At 53.1% G+C, this 16,425-nt stretch overlaps 1 long non-coding RNA gene across 2 annotated transcripts; it reads right to left on the reverse strand.

The window, feature by feature from the left end:
• Positions 1-6,857: 6,857 nt before the first annotated feature.
• Positions 6,858-16,138, reverse strand: LOC125700938 (uncharacterized). Of its 2 annotated transcripts, XR_007380094.1 has the most exons (4): positions 15,982-16,138; positions 15,178-15,357; positions 13,447-14,606; positions 6,858-10,657 (listed from the first exon to the last, which is right to left on the reverse strand). It is a non-coding gene; the product is annotated as an uncharacterized LOC125700938 (long non-coding RNA). The 2 variants fall into 2 exon arrangements; XR_007380093.1 differs by lacking the exon at positions 15,982-16,138 and having other exon boundaries at positions 15,178-15,824.
• Positions 16,139-16,425: the final 287 nt, after the last annotated feature.

The raw sequence follows: 16,425 nt of genomic DNA on the forward strand, positions 1-16,425 counted from the left end.
TCCATCCCACATTCTTCTCCCACCAGAGCCATTTCCAACCCCACTGCCCCCAGATCAAGGCCCCATTGCTGGGAAGGGTTTGAGGACTCATGGACACACTGGAAGAAAGGCGGGGGCACAGGAGGGTGGACAGCATAGCTCCTCATGCTCGCCATTCAGCTGGGATGAGGGGAGATGAAATGGGGGGCACTCACTGGGTCAGTGCCCCTCCTGGGGCTCCATGGCCAGGTTGTAAGGTGTGCTTTCCTTGGGGGAATAGATTTGCTGTTTAAAATAATGGTGAATAGGCATGGAAGGGAGAGTGCACTGAGGATGAACAGACAGACAGACAGACAGACAGAGCTCCCAGCTCACACCAGTGCTGGTACCTCAGAATTCCCCAGATGGATGCATGGTGCTGGGGTTTCTGTCCCTAAGGCAGCAGGTCCAGAGCTGTCCTTCCCCTCCATCTCCACACCTACCCCAGTAAATCCCCAGATCTCCCCCTCCCAGATTCCCTCATGATGGACAGGGTGCCATTCTCTCCTCCCTGCTCACAGCCACCTGCACCTCCAGGTCCCCCAAACCTGATGGTGCAGAAGGATCCAGGATCCTTTTGGTTCCTTGCCCCAAGCATAAACACCTCTGCTGCTCCCCAGGGAAACCAGGGCTGCCTCAGAGCTCCTGCATTCACACACATCAGATATGTGTCACCATGGCTATTTCCAATCCCCAGGGTACGTGGTTTCTCTGCAGGCTCCCACAGCTCCTTGGCTTCTCCATCACCCCGTTGCTGAGCACTCTGCAACATTCACCCACCACTTTCCCTGCCTTCCCTTGGTGGTCTCTGAAAGCCCCTTCCCCACGTCTCACACCCCCAGGAAATCTCTTGCTCCTTTCCCACCTCCCCCCCCCAGCAAAGGGGATTAAAAACCACAGTTCATTTTTCATGTGATGTTAGTATAAATTGGAATTTCGCTGCTCTGGTTTCCGGGAGCCAAAGCTGAGAGGGTGGTATGAGCGCGGTGCGGGGCAGCGAGGAGGAGGGGGGAGGTGGGAAGTGAACAGGGAAAAGGAGGTGGGGGGGACGGCTTGCGGGGGTGTGGACAGGATTAAAACATCCCATTAGAATTTCTGTTTTTGGAAAGCTCACAAAAATGTTGACATGCAGCATGACTAACATAGTGCAAATGTCAGCCCGGCGCTGCGAACGGGGGCCCTCGCTCTCCTCCCAACACCATGGCCCCCTTTTAAGGCAAAAACATACAATGAACGGCACAATGGCCAAATTCCAGTGAGCAGCGCTAATTGTTCCTCTCTCACGTCGGGCTAATTGCTGCGCTGAAACCATTCGTGCCTGGCCTGGATCCCATGTGCTTTTACCCTTTAATTGGGAGCCGGGGCTGGGAATTGGGATGAGATAAAGGCAAGCAGGGTCTGGGTGCCCCAGTGTGAGGATGGAGACGTGCTGCTTGCCCCATAGAGCAGCCCAGTCCTGTGCAGGGCTCGAGATGTGCAGGGGGGCACTGGGATACTTCGGGTCCTGGTGAGCCTCATGTGATGGAGAAGCATTGGCAGCAGCGAATGCTTGCAAAGAACACCTTCATCCAGCTGCCTGGGATCTGTCCCAGTGGGGTGCACGCAGTGGGGTGATGCACACAAGGAGGTGTGTGCAGCTCATCACCCAGTGCTGTAATTAGAAGGTCTGTCCCTTTGCAGACAGCGAGTTCAAAGCTTGATCAGGGGAACAATAGAAAGGCAGGAAATGCCTTACAGTGGCTGCCTATTGTCTTCCACCTTCTAGGGGAACTGGAAGTTTAACTATAGTCTTCCTCTTTCAGGTATTCCTGTAGGGTTTAGTCCTCAGAGGATGCGCCTGGACCACAGCATCATCCCGGTGCTGGGCTCCATTGTTCTGAAGAATGTGCACGTGGTTTTCCCCTTAGAATAGCTCCTCCGACACCCATGAGGGCCCCATGTGGCCAAAGGGTTTGCTCGTGTGGACACCAAAGTGCATAGCCCAATGGCTCAGGGGGTTCAGCACAATCATTTCAGATTGCTGTGACAAGCCTGGGGATGAGGGATGTGCTTGGGCTCTGCATCTCTCCCAGCCCACGGCTCCCAGCTTTCAGGTCTCTAGAACACAGGCAGCATTTTGCCCAGCTGTGAATGAAGGGTGGAGATCAGCCATGAACAGAGGAAAAAAGCATCCAAGACAGAGAACCCCAAACTTCCAGGGTTCCCCAGCAAATCAGCATAGCAAGGGCAATCTTTGTGTTTCCATGAAAGCTTTTAAGTGCACACACAGCCTGAGGACAGGGATGTTGTCAGACACTGGAATTTACAGCAGCAATTTATTCAGAAAAAAAGGCTCCAGGTGAAAAGGGCTGAGCCTTGAAGAAGAGAGGAAGAATTTTCCATAGATGCAAGCAGAATACTTATAAGTCAGTATTTGTTCTTGCCGTCTTTCAGCCCAGCTGCTGCAGGATTGCCTTGTTCAGAAGAACTCAGAACCACCCCTTAAACTTCATTAAAAATGTATTCTTAAGCCTCTGGGGAGTTAGCCTGTTGTGACAAATCCTTCCTTCCCTTGAAATCCACCCATGCCATGGGATGGCCTCATGGTGGCCAACCAAGAGCAGATGATCCTTTTGGGAAGAGAATATTTTCAGCCCCAAATGTAGAGAAGCCAGAACAAATCCACGTAGCAATAAGATGAGAAATCAGAACATTTCTTTCCATGTTCTTGTCCCCATGTTCTTGGTCTTGGATATTATTGATCCCAGGATACCCAAGCCCCACTAGTGCTTCTGCTTCCATCTGCTGGAACCTCCCACCGAGGTGCCCAGTGTGCGGTGCCCATCTGGGGGTCTGAGTGCTCCCCTTGGAATTACTCTCCCATATGTACAAGCTCAGTGCAAAGAACCCAAGCAGGTGACAGGGAAAGATGTTCCCACCACCCAGAGCCCCCAGACCTGGATTTATTTGCACAAAGAGGAATCCAAATACTGAAGGAGGTACCCTGGGGCTCGTGGGCAGCCTGTGCCACCAGCTGTCTGGAGCCAAGGGGCAAGGGGGAATCCCAAGGGCTGGGAAACCACGGCAGAGATCTGTGCTGTCATTCTGTCACCTGGGGAGGGCTGATGTCAGTGGCTGTTCCAAAAGCCTGGTAGGAAAACACAAGGAAACTCTTTATTGCTACTCCCTGCAGCTTGAAAAGGTTCTTATCAGGAAGGGTGGAGGCAACATGATTTGTACTCTTGGAAGGGACAAGGCGTCCTCGGCAGGGTGATCGCTCCTCTCACTGCAGCCTCTGTACTGCGCCCCGTGAGTGTCCCCTGTCCCCTGACCTCAAAAGAGCACGCCTAAAAATGACAAGGGCATTTCTTTTGGGTTTATCTCAGGTGTTGTCCAAACAGGGAATGAGCAGCTATCCCCAGCTGGGAACCACCTGTGTATGAGTTATCCCCTCTGCTGGAGAAAGAACTTCAGCCAAAAAGGAGCTCTCCCAGTTTGTACAGTCAGAATAATGTGGTTTTTATTCTGGAACAAGCACAGAGCCCTTGTGCCGAGCAGGGAGCAGCCTGAGGGCTGGGCACTGACAAGCTGTCATTTCCCCCAAGCCCAAACTGGGGCAAATGCAAAAGCAAGACTCCAGCCTCTACCACAGGCAGGTGTTCCCCAGGACCATACTGCTGGTGCATCCCCAGGGACACAGATCAGCAATGCGTGGGGATAGAGGCTCCCGAGATGCTCATTACCACACTCTCCCCTTGCGCTGCGTGCCTGTCCCGTCTCTTTTTGGTTTAAACTCCTGACATCTCAATCCCCAGCCTGATGGAGTGCGTGGCTGTCAGCTCTGCCCACCCTAATCCGCTCATGGGGCTCCTAGGAGGGCTCTCAGGAACCATGGAGGAGGTTTCTCCTTTTTCACATCTAGGAAATTCAAGAGCCGGTTTCACATTTGTTTTTCTTTCAAACTTGAGGCTTTGCAGATATTAAAATATAATCCAGGAAGAATTTGTTTTGTGAGGGAACAGTGTGGGATCACCAAGGGGAGAAGGGTCATGGGGGAGTGCTGGGAGGTGGGGGAGCAAAGGGATTTTCATTTCCCCTCTGAGTCCCTTTGGGATCAAAGCCTTTACCTCCCTGTCAGTGGCAGTGGGGACTACAGGATGCACTCGGGGCTTGTCGGCTGTGGTGAAGACAAAAGGAATGCTCTTGGCAGGTCGTAAGAACTGCAGAAGAGGTGGGGACCATGGAGAAACGAGGAGAAAGGAGAGAGAACACTTGTCCTGGTACCAAGTTGTTGCTCTGGGTTAAAAACAAAACAAATCAAAACAGAAGAAAAACGAAAAACAACAAGAAAACAAACAACAACAACAACAAAACCCTTAATTTGTGTTATAGGTAAACAGAGGAACCGGAGAGGCAGGACAGGAAGGCAGAGCCCCGTCAGAGTCCTGTGCCGCTCAAGGAGATAAACAAGAACTCCAGAAATGAGAAGATTCTTAAGGTGATGGCTCAACGCGTGAGGAAATACGGGGCAAAAGGCAGCTATCAAGGAGAGGAAGCTGGAGAAGGGCAGGCTGCTCCGAGCAGTGAGGTCAGCACTGCAAAAATAGCACGGGGAAGCTTCCTGCAGGCAGCCAGCCGCGAGCACACATGGCCCTGTGCTCCTCCTGCACACAGGTGGGCCCAGCTCCCAGCTCGAAACTGGGCTGAAATCTCCCGGCGGCACCGAGTTCCATCCACAAAGGGCTCCTCTGCTCCTGTCGCACCTGTAGCTGTGCTTTATTTCCCAGGGAGCGCTGCCAGCACAACGCTGCTCCGTTGGTGATGTCCTGTTGGGTTGCCCTAACTGAAGATCTCACCCTAAAGGCATGAGGAATGTGAGGCTGCATTCACTGAAAGCAGCTATTTTTCTTGAATGAGTATCAAAACCAGCCCTGGCCATTTGTCAGTGCAACAGACAGGCAGACAGACAGACAGACGGACACCCTCCTGGCTCGGTGGGATCCCCAGCTTGGTTGTGCAGAGAACTCATCACTCCAGCAGTGCGAGGCACAGCGCTGGGACAGCAGCCAGCTGAGCAGGGCCCAGTGCTGGCAGAGCGTTCTGTTTGGGTTCCCGTTGTGCCAGGGGTCTCAAGGCTTGTTTGGAGTTCATCTGCATGCGGCGGGTTGGATGGAGTCTGCCTTTCTGGTCACAAGCAGTTAGATATTCATACCAATCCTGCTCTGTGACAAACAGCATCCATAAATCTCTGGGCAAAGCCAAGGGAGCCTTGTCTTGCATTACTCCATGCTGCCCCTTTGGAGCTTTGAACCCCCGGTGCCTCCACAAGCATGGAAGACTTAATCAATGTCCTATCAAAAGGAGCAGAATAAATCTCGTTATCTTATGGGACAAGGTCACACTCCCTGTGTGGCCATTTGGCAACAGATGGGGCTGCTCCTAGGTTGTCCTCTCTTTGCAGGAAGTCTTCCATCAACTTTTGCAACACATGAGACTCTTATTCATCTCCAAAATGCAGTTTCAGCAGTTGGCCCTGCCTTGGCTTGCTCAGTGGGTCACTTGTCAAACTTCCCATTACGGTTCACCAAGGATATAACATAGCATTGTGCCCAGCCTTGTCTCCAGGACCTCACCACTGCATACGACCCAAATGGGATCCCTCTGAATCTTCTGTGCTGTATATACCAGATGAAATGAGAACAGATGTCTTTTCCTAGCATCTGTGTTCGTTCAGAACTAGACACTCCAAACACAGCCCTTACTTCAGAGGTTTCTCTGAAATAAGACTTTTCCTGTTGGTCTTCTCTGCTCAGCTGGATTGGTTTTTCAAGCTCACCTGCCCTCTGTTCTTGCTGCTTTGACTCCTTCTGTGATCCCAGTGATTCATTACAGGATTGCACAAAAGCGTGGCAAAATCTCTGGAAAAATGGCCTCTGACATCAGTGAGTCTTGGGTCAGAAATCCAATTTTCCTGTCCCATTGCCCCAGGCTGTCCAAGCCATTGACCTGTCAGCCCCTCCATTGGTCTACGGGCAAGGACAGCTGTGTAGGCAGAAATGCATTTTTTGGGCTGATTTTCCCTTCCACCCTCAGACAAGGAAGAGGATGCACAGCTGATAGCAACTCATGGCAGTGTTTGTTTGCATTTCCAACAGCCTTTGATAGAGCTGGGCTCCTGCCTGCACTGCCTGAGCTCTGGGGAGCTCGAGAACGTGGGAGGACCGTGTCCCCATCCGGGACAGGAGAGGGCTGCTGGCATTTTCAGCTGGACACACATTCCCTTCAAGGGACAAAGGGGCACGTTAAGAGAGGAAGAAACCCTGTGCAGCCTGCAGGAAGGAGGGGGCCGAAGAGGACTTGATTTCACCATCAGTGGGGAGAGAAGATAGGCATGGAAATCCAGAATGCATCCAGCTCATGTCCCGTGGGACAGAGGATACGGGGGCTATGTGTGAAGGAGCTGCTCACCAGGCCTCCCAGCACAGAGAGATGGGGTCTATTCTGCCTGCCACCCTATAGCCATGACCCAGTTTCACTGTGACATTTCTCAACTGTAGGCTTTTTCCTTTTTGTCCCCCTGCTCGCTGTTCCCTCCCTCCCCCTCGGCACAGGCATTTGATATTTACTCTCAGGCTGGGAGGGACAGAGGAGGCTTTTCCTTGCCTTGCCCCTGCATTGTTTCCTGCTGGTATTTGGGAACAAGTGTGACATTCAGGGGAGCCGCAGCGGACAAAGCCTGCCTGGAGGTAATGGTAGCACAGGCGGCCGGATCGGGTATCAGCGGACGCAGGGCATCCGAGAGCTTTTGACTCTGTCTTTTTTAGGAAGAGCTTTCTCAGCCTGGTATCTCTGAGATTAGGTTTTGTCCCCAGAGGAGCCCGTTGTGTCTCCTTTGTGAGTGCAGCTGTGGGAACCCGCGGCACGATTCGGGCTGGGAGTTTTAGGACAATGCTGAAAGGCACCGGTGCTCCTGGCCGACCCGACACGTCCAGAGGGACTGCTCCCAGCAAGGAGCTGCCGACATCTGCTTGCCAGCACTATCTCTTCTCTACTCAGATGTCTGTAGAAGAGCAGGTATGCATGGAAGCTCTGTGCCCTTGGCAAGCAGCCCCAAGCCTGAGCGTGGAGATGGAGAGGGTGAGACACACACATTCCACTGAGGAATGGATGGTGATTGCTGATCACCGTATAAAAATATGGATGGAGGAGGAGGGTGCATCCTCTCATTCCTGGTTCTGCACTGAGGAAATAGAAACAACTCAAAAACTCAGTGATCAGTGGAAAAAGGCATGGGGAGGTACAGGGCTGCCAGCATCACAGTCTGGTGTGACCCTGCCCATCGAGGTGGGATGCTGTCAGGAGCACCAACAAGCCTGAGGAGCCTGCTGTGCCTCTTCCTCCCAAAGAAACCAGCACCCCTCCCCAGTCCAGTTAAAATATCTGATATACTACAGCTCCTGACTGCATTCAGTCCCTATAAAGTCAGTGCTGGCTTTGCACTGCCTCACCAGCATCACGCAACCCATAACCGAACCCTTATCTCCAGCCTTCTTGTGCTCACAGATCGATTCCTCCCTCCTCTTTGTTGAGTCTCTGTTCTGGGTTCAGACAGACTTTTCATCACAGTTAATATCCTGGCCAGATGAAACACTGAAGTGCTTGAGAACAAATAGAGCTGTTTACTGGCTTAACCTAAATGTGGGATGCAGTTGGATCAAGACATTTCTCCTCCTGCCCAGGGTTTCCCCCGCATGGCTCAGTGTCCTGGCTCCACTCCTCAGCATCATCTGTGGTTTCTCTGCTCCGCAGCACACTGTCACTGAGAATTTGCAGTTTTCCATTTGTGACACACTGGTTTTGCTTAAGGTGACAGATGATCTCCTCACTCTGCGATAAAGTGATTCGCTCATCCCAGGCTGCATCTGCTGCTTAGTTGCAGCCCGCCCTTGGAGAGACTTTTGTTTCTGCTCAGCATCTGCACTGCAGCTGTTTGCCATTGACTTTCCCCTGTTGTCTTTAGCAGCTAGATACCCTCTTCCTACTGCACTTCAACTCGTTGCATTTCCTTCTATTATTCTCAGTTCTCCAAACCAGGCCATTCCTTTCTACAGCTTTGAGGAAGAGCAGCACTCTGCTGCAACCCCACACAGAGGGGTTGGTGTGATCCAGCAGGATGGGTTTGGTGAGAAATGATGGAAGTGAGAGTGCTGGAGACAACGGGGACAGTGGGGGACACCATAGGGGTGTGTGCCATCCAGGGTGGCTGACTGGGAAGGTGACCTGATCTGGGAAGGGAGAGATGCTCTAGGATGAGCAGAATGGTCTGTGCTGCAGATCTGGAGCAGGAAGCCAGTCTCTCCCTGAGGCCACCAGCCTGCAGCCGCCGTGACATGTGCGAGTGTGCAGCCCTGGCTGAGGTGTCTGGGAGCAGTTCCAAGCTGATGCAAGCCAAGCCGGCTGCCGAACACACGCATCCTCCATGCAAGGAAAAGATGTCTTAGCGAGGACACAAAGTGTGCAATGGGCAGGTCCCTGGATGGAGCCACTTCCCTCCAGAACATCTGGAAAACTGCTCCCCTGCTCCAGTAAACAGGCGTCCAGAGGAAGATCTGAACTAGCATTGTCCTCCCTTTGGGACGTGGTGGAGCCAAGGTAGGAAAATCCAGCGGGATGGGAGGATGTAGGCTCTCCAAGAATAACTTACAGCTGTCCTGGATGCTCAGAGACCCAGAGGGCTGAAGAACGTGTTGGCAAAGTTGCAGATGTTATCAATTCTCTTTATTCTTGGCAAAAGGATGGAGGAAGTGACGGTTTCTCAGGAGGCTCACCTGAAGGCAGCCTCAGCCATTTCTCCCACCTCTGTGGGCACCAACGGGTCTCTGGGACAGGCTCAGGACTCCAGCAATGGGATATCTTCAAAACTATACCATTCTGCATTGGCAAGGATGGGCCACTGCTTTAAGAAGCAAGAAGAGAAAAGGCATTGGGGTATCAAGTCCTCTAAGGAAGGACAAAACAGAGTCAAGAGAAGGACATCACATCCTCAGCCCTGGGGTAGAAATTTGGAAAAGGTGAGGGCTGTTTCAGGGCTCCAGCTCCAGAACAGAGTGCAGTGCTGAGAAAGGGCTGCAGTGCACAGAGAGCAAAGGGAGGTTTTGTTTCAATCTCTGATAGCAATAATTATGTCACAGCTGCAGAGGAGATGGCCCACAGCTATTTTTCTGGAGTTTGCAGGCCCAGATAGGGGTGAATCAGGCAGATCAACTCTGTCTTCAGAGAGGGATAAGCAAGGAGCCTATTCTCCAGCATGGACGGAGGTGGAGCCTGGCCTGCACAGACTGAAGGAAACACTGGGATGAGAGCACCTTGGCTGTCCCCCTGGCCACTCTGTTTTCAGGGACAGGTCCAAAACACAAGGCAGCTGATTGCAGTGTTCTCCAGACACCAAAGATGGATGTCACACCTCCTACCACACAGAGAAAACGAAGTGGAGTGTGATGCTGAGGTCTTGCTCCAGGATGGTGCTCCAGCCTTGCCCAGCAACCACTGGCATGGGAACCTCCCATGCAGCTCTGGGGAAATCCAGGAGCCAGCTAAGCACAGCTCTGCTCGTAGCACTGAACCATCACACTGTAAATCTTTTTTTTGTGGCACCCTTGGCTAGGATGTTCTCCACCCAATGCATTGCTCTGTGCATTTCCCTTCTGTAGATAAAGACAGTTCCAAAGCAGCCTTCAGGGCATACTTGGACCGTGTGAGACCAGCGGTGGGGCTGTGGGTTAAGGGGTCAGCATTGAGCTTAGGAGGCTTAAAAAAAATACCTTACAAGAGCATATTTAGGCTGAGCTCTCCCTGGGATCTCTTTCCAGCCCCTCTCCCCTCCTCCGTGGGGCTCAGTGCAGCCTTCTGCGAAATCTCCAAGTGACAAAAGGCTCTTTGGACTCAGCATCAGCCACAGCCCATTGCCCAGGCCTGGGACAGAGGACAGGACCATCTGCTCCAGGGCAAATGAGCCCCATGGCCAGATGCTCCACTTCTGTAAAAGCCTTGGAGCCGGTTCATGGGAACAGCTTCACTCTCCCCCCCCCCTCCCTCCTCCCGCTCCCATTAACCTCTTTACTGCCACTGATGTGTTCACAACAACATCCAAGGCAGAAGGAGAGGGAGGTGTGCTGGGAGCCGGCCTGACACGTTGGTGTGAAGTTTGCCATCCTCCCTTCCCCGTGCTGCGGCCATGGGTCGGAAGCCCCAGGCTGGCAGGAGGCTGCAGGCTGCACGGGAGCAGAGTGGGGGCACAGCAGGGTACTGGGAGGAGGTGTCAGAATTGGCACTGGCCCTGGGAAGTGGCCCCACAGGGGGTCTGCACCAGCCCGTTCCCACGAGCCAGTCCCAGGGGTCTTTCCCAGGGTTTCCCTTGCACGAGCATCAGCAGCATGGCCCATCAGCTGCAAAATGCCCCAGCAGTGGGGAATAACATTCCAGAGACACCTCCCGTCCTTCTCCCATGCATAGCAGCCTTAGTGTCTGGGTGTCCTCACCTCTCAGCCATGGGACATGGCTTCTTCTCTTCCCACTCCTCTTTCATGGGCATCCTCCAGCCCTGTGGTCCCAGTTACTCAGGAAGCAGTGCCATGGTGTTTGCTTCAGGTCTTTGGCTCTTCTTGGAAATACAAGAGGGGTCTCTGGGGTCGTGGTCCCCATCTACCTGTGCACTGCTCACTCTCAGCTGTCTGCTCCAATCCATACAGCATGCAACAGTCCACATCCAACCACGTGGGATGGGACAGAAACCTAGAACTCCCCATCATGCTGTCAGCTGGGAAGAAGCCATGTAACTTCAGTACTCCCTATTACTTCCAGTGTCAGAAAGGGGATAGCAGTGCCATTTGGCAGGATGCTCCCACATAGCACCCAGTTCTGCCTGTCTGGAGCACAAGGATGCACCACCTGCATGCCACAGACACCACAGAGCAGCAAGTGCTCATCCAGGCTGCACCCAACTGGTTTTCTGCCCCTCTAAACTAATTTCCAATGCCCCAGGCCACCAAGGGTTAATGCCACCAGCTCCACAGGCTGTCCTGCTGGGGGGGAAAAAGGAAGGGGGGGCATGGATCACAGGTGGGACGCGAGCTCCCGAGGCACAGTGGCCTGCTGGAAGAGACCTTGACTATTGAACCCTGAAAAATCTCCCCATCTCAGGCAGATCCTTTCTTGCCCTGGTTCCCACAGGGCTCCACAGCCACGCCGCACCCCCGGAGGGTCACACGCTGCGGCTGCATCTCACCCGGCGCAGTGGGAATCCGATTAGCCACCGGCCCCAGCGCTGGGATTGGGCAAAAACGCGGGCGAGAGAAGGGCCCCGCGCCTCGGGAAGAGCTTTCCCACACTCCGTCCCCCAGCGCTGGCGACGGCGGAGGAAATGGTCCATATCTAAATGTGTCCTGATAGCCGCGCTAATCTAGGGCTGGGTGCGCGGCGTGGGGCGGGAGGGCTGGCAGGGCACACGGCCGCGTTCCTCCGGCACAAAGGGATGCTTTCACCCTCTCGGGCTGCTGGAAAAGCAGAGGGACCAGGGGACAGCACCCGGTGCGTGGGGCCCCGGCGTGGGGATGCACGGTGCAGGCATTCACAGCTCTGAAATCAGGCACTGAAAGGGACAGAAAGTGGTTTCTCGGCAGCCAAAGGGCATTTTGGGGTGGTTGCTGGGCAAACTCCAACTCCAATCCTCGGGGATGCTCCATGGGATGGGAGTTGCTCACTTTACACCAAAAAAAAAAAGGGGGGGGGGGGGGGGGGGGGGGGCAAAAACATTGGCTAAATGTCAAAAAGAGCTCAGCTCAACCTGGGACATCCCTTCCACCAACACCATGATGTTCTGTTGCTTTTTTTGGGATCTTTCTCACCTTTTAACTCTTCTTTCTGCAGCAGTGCAGTTGAAATAAGAAAAAAAAAAAAAAAAGAAAAAAAAAACCCACACAAAGCACAACCTATTTTGAAATGAAGAAGCCATCAATCTTTTGTTTTGAAAATGTTGAAACAAGATGTTTCGACATCTTCAAATGATTTCCTTTGCTCGTTTTTGGCTGAAGCCCTGCATTTGCATTTGACCTGAATTTGCACATTGTTGGTTCCCCACAAAAGGGCACATTTTTTGGTGAACTCAGCCTCATTTGTCAGCTCTGCAGCCAAGCTTCTGCAAGCAGTTTTCACAATGAGGGAATAAGGAGCTGGTCTGGGTAAAGGTGAAGATCCTCTTAAAGCTTGCCTCTGTGCCACACAAAATCATAAAACTCCTTTTTCCTGTTCCCTCTTTTTCTGCACTGTCTCTTTTTGCCTCCACTCTTGGCTGCATACAGTGAATAAATGTTGTTGCCAACACAGCACTGAAACTGTCAGAGAACACAGAAACCACAAAGCTCAAAGCCAGGATGGGGTGATGTCCCCCTTGGAGACCATCCTGGGCTACCCTGTGCAGGACAGTGAAGTCACTGTCCCTGGAGGTGTTCCAGAATCATGGAGATGTGGCACCAGGGGACACGGTCAGCGCGCACATTGGGACCAGCTGGGGTTGGATGTGGGCACCTTAGAGGACTTTCCCAACCTTAGCAACTCTGTGACTCTAGGATAAGGGAAAATTTCCACCTGGGAAGGAAGTGCCCCAGTGTTCCCCTGCTTCCCAAGCCTGGCGGGACATATAGGGCCGGATGAGAGGGAGCAGCAGAGCTGCCAGAAAAGAGCATCCCTCGCCTTATCTCCCTTCAGTTCACATTAGCAGCAAAGTCCCCACCCTTGCTCAGAGCCCCACCATGCAGCTCCTCACTACCTCTGCCACTGGTGGGGCAACTTCCCTCCTCACTGAAGACCATCATAATGGGTGAAAAATCCTAGTGCTGGGAGCTGGAAAAGCAATGGCCTTCCTCATTTGCACCACGGAAAGGGAGGGAAGGCAGCGTTTCTGTGGCTGGCAAACCTTCCTCCATCCTTTCTCTTGGCCCTGTTGCAATGTGCCTGTTTTAACTTGTCTGAGTGTCTCACTGGGGAGATGGACTGGAAAACACCAGGCGGATCCAGGCAGCTTGCTCCACAGGGAAAGCTTTCAGCACATAATAGTCTTGGGCTGGTTTGATGCCTAGTGTAAGATGCAGCTGAACAAAAACATGGAGAAAGAGCTTGAATAGGAAAGAGCATCTCGAGAAACAGGCAGCCTTTCTTTCCTCTAATGCAGCAGAAGCTGCCCCAGAGCTGTGCGTGCGGGGAGAGGGGCTCCCATTTCATCTCAGTATGAAGGCTGCCACTGAAAATTAAAGTAAATACATAATTCCTCCAATTCCTGCCCCGTTGCTATGGGGACACAATTTAATTAATCACAATGCCAATGCCCTGCACACCACAAAGCTGCCTGGGAAAATATGATGGGTATCTCTGCATATATATCAATGCCTTGCTTACCTCTTGGTTTTACTCACTTCCAGAACGTGCCAAAAGCCCTGGGAGGACACGTGGTGTAAGCTGGGCCATAGGCACAGCAGCTCTGCTGTGGTCCAGACTGGGAGAGCAGGAGCTACCCGAACTGGATCCCTTGCTATGGCATGCAGACTGGGTGGAAAAGCCACACACATGAGGAATTTCCAGAGAAGAAAGGGGAGAGTACAGCCTTATTTAGTCTGCCCAGGGCTTCCCTTGGAAAACTCATGGAGATCCGACCGGTGCGATCCCAGTAACTTCTGCCTCATAGACCATGGTGTGATAGGAGGCAGTGGAGTTGGAGCAGAAGCATCTCCACCTCTCACCCACGTGAGGCACACTCTTCCCACACCCCAAATTTACCCAAATTCCTCATTTTGCAGACGAGCAGCCGAGTCCAGGAGCTGCACGGGGATTGCGGGGAGATCCACTGTGGGGACTTGGCAGCAGCACAGGAAATCCAGCTGTCAAGAAGGCTCCAGCACGCACCCATCCCTGCCCCACGGCAGCTTTTTCTGGTTTGTGTTTCAGACAGCGCTGATCCTGCTGGCCAGCCCTTACCTGCCAGCAGCTGTCAGACACCGCAGCAAAGAGTAGCCCCAAGGCACGAACAGCCCGCCGTGGGGCCGCACCTAGATCCACCTCCATGATGCAACCATGTCTTACTGCACAGCTGCTCACCTCACTGCCAACAGCCCCTGCGGCCCCGCCACAGAACGGGGCTCCGAGCTGCCCTCCGAAATGGGAGCTTGGCAGCAGCTCAGCTGTGTGCTCAGTCCCAGCCTTGACAGAGAAATCTCAGCAGAAGTGAGGGGCGAGGAGCTCAGCTCAGCAACAGGAATCCTCTTGGAGAAGGGTTGCGCATCCAGATTTAGCCTTTGTGAGGACATCAGTGCATCATCTGGGCCAGCTGCACTGGACATTCTCCTGTAGGGTTACAATTTACTTCTCCCCCTGGTTGAAGTTTTGCCTCAATTCACTGCCTGTAAGCACTGCCCCAGGAGAGCTACAAGGAACAACAGAGGCCCTGTGCTGTGCCTCAGTCCTCACACACGTCACACACCATGGAGCTTCACCAACGTAGAAAGGTTGTGGTCATGCAGGTGCTCTGCTCCTGGTGGTGTGGACCTGCCTGCTTCTAAGAGCTGCAAATGAAAGGAGAAGCTCAGGTGATAAGGTTTGACTCGGTTAGACAAGGGCAGGATAGATAAGCAAACTCAAAGACCTGATCCCACATCCCCATAGCCATCATGCATGCCAGAGAGAAGTGGTCAACTCAGCTACAGAGCTCAGCTGGGGATGATCACCCTGCTGCTTGCACAGGGACCCTGAGGCGATGTGACAGCAGGTGCCCTGATGACACCCCTTGCTATCACAGATCTTCACTGCGGTGCTTTGAGGCAACACAATCAGCCATGCTGCTGCTCTGTGTGTGAGCAGCTGCCAGCTAGGAAATAAAAGGATGGCCCCAAGCAGGATCAGATTTTACCACCCAGGTCCTGGTGAGAGCTGGCACAGGATGGCTGTGCTGCTATGCTAGCCTATGGGCTACATCAGTACATGGGAACAGCACAGACACCTCCACAGAAGGACGTGGACACATCCAAAGACACAGAACATAAAAACCCAGGCCTCGAAGAACAAAGTTGGGGGCTGACAAGGAGGAAGAGCCATCTGGCAGCTCCAGGCATCTTGACCCCATCTGAAGGGACTCACCTCTCCGGCTCATCTGGAGAGTTTATTTTTCCCTTGGTGCTTCCCGTTGGAAAATGTAGGCCCTCATTCCCATTCCTGAGCTCCCCAGGGAGCTGGAGGATTCCTTCACTGTTTTTACAGTTTGCGTCGCTTCCCCTCTCCCTGTTTTCCTTTTCCTCTTATCCGTGACACGAAGCTTAACTAAATCCAGGGGAGGGGAGTGAGGAGGAGGAACAAAACCCTGACTGTGACTCACCCTCCTGCATGATGCCCCAGCACAGAGGCAGATTTTCAGGTGCAGTGAGACAGAGAGCTGGGCACTGCCCATAGGGCAGCAGGTCTGGCTTCACAACCCCCATCCCAACTCTTCACTTCTTCCATGGGATTTCCCCTTCTCCTCTTTCCAGTACCTTCACCGCCGCTTGGGGACAAGGGGGGACAGTGTTCTAGGGAACAGCCCCAACTTGAGAGCCATAAATCACCAGCAGTGGGAACAAAGGCGCCTGTTGGATGAGGAGGGGGCAAGAGGCATTGCTTCTGGCTGCCTGGATTTATGGCACCCTCTGGCTCCTTTAGCAATGGATGCATTCGACAGAGGACTGAAAGCAACAGTCTTAGAGGGGGAGATAAAAGACTAGGGGGAAAAAAGGATCATCTTTTTTTCTTCTCTTTTTTTTTTCCTCAAATCAGTGGAGGGTAAGCAGGAACCATGGCAACACCACCTCCTCAGGCTGCTCATGGAGACCCCACACCCACCACCCTTCCCCATCCTACAGTCCTCAATAAACCCAACGTCAGTGCCCCTGAGCATCGCACACCCGTCACCTGCACTGTCCAGCCCACAACAGGAGAACTTCTTCCTGAGGATGAAATCAGCTACAGCTTTTGCCCTCGGTGCAGAGAAAGAGGAAGCAAGGGAAAGGAGGAGGAGGGCAACCCTGTTAACAAACCCGGACTAAACAAGCTGCTGAGGACTGCAGGAGCAGAGCGTGCCCTCATTGATATTGAAATCAGGTGCAATCCATCACCGGCAACAGGGCCCTTTCATGGGCAGCTGAAAAGAACCACTCTCAAAGGGAAAGGGAAAAACTTGTTCAGGGGAAGGGCGAACCAAAGCGTGGCAGGTGTGGTATGGAGAGGGATGCTGTCAACACCAGACCGTGATTCATTGCCGTGCCATCACTGGGGCCAGAGCAAAGTGCGGGCAGCACAGTGTCCCCTGGGCTTGGGGACACACTGGGTGTTGTCAGGATCTGCCACAGAGGGGGA

The sequence above is a fragment of the Lagopus muta genome, chromosome 15 (assembly GCF_023343835.1).
Source record: "Lagopus muta isolate bLagMut1 chromosome 15, bLagMut1 primary, whole genome shotgun sequence".
NCBI classification, from domain to species: domain Eukaryota; kingdom Metazoa; phylum Chordata; class Aves; order Galliformes; family Phasianidae; genus Lagopus; species Lagopus muta.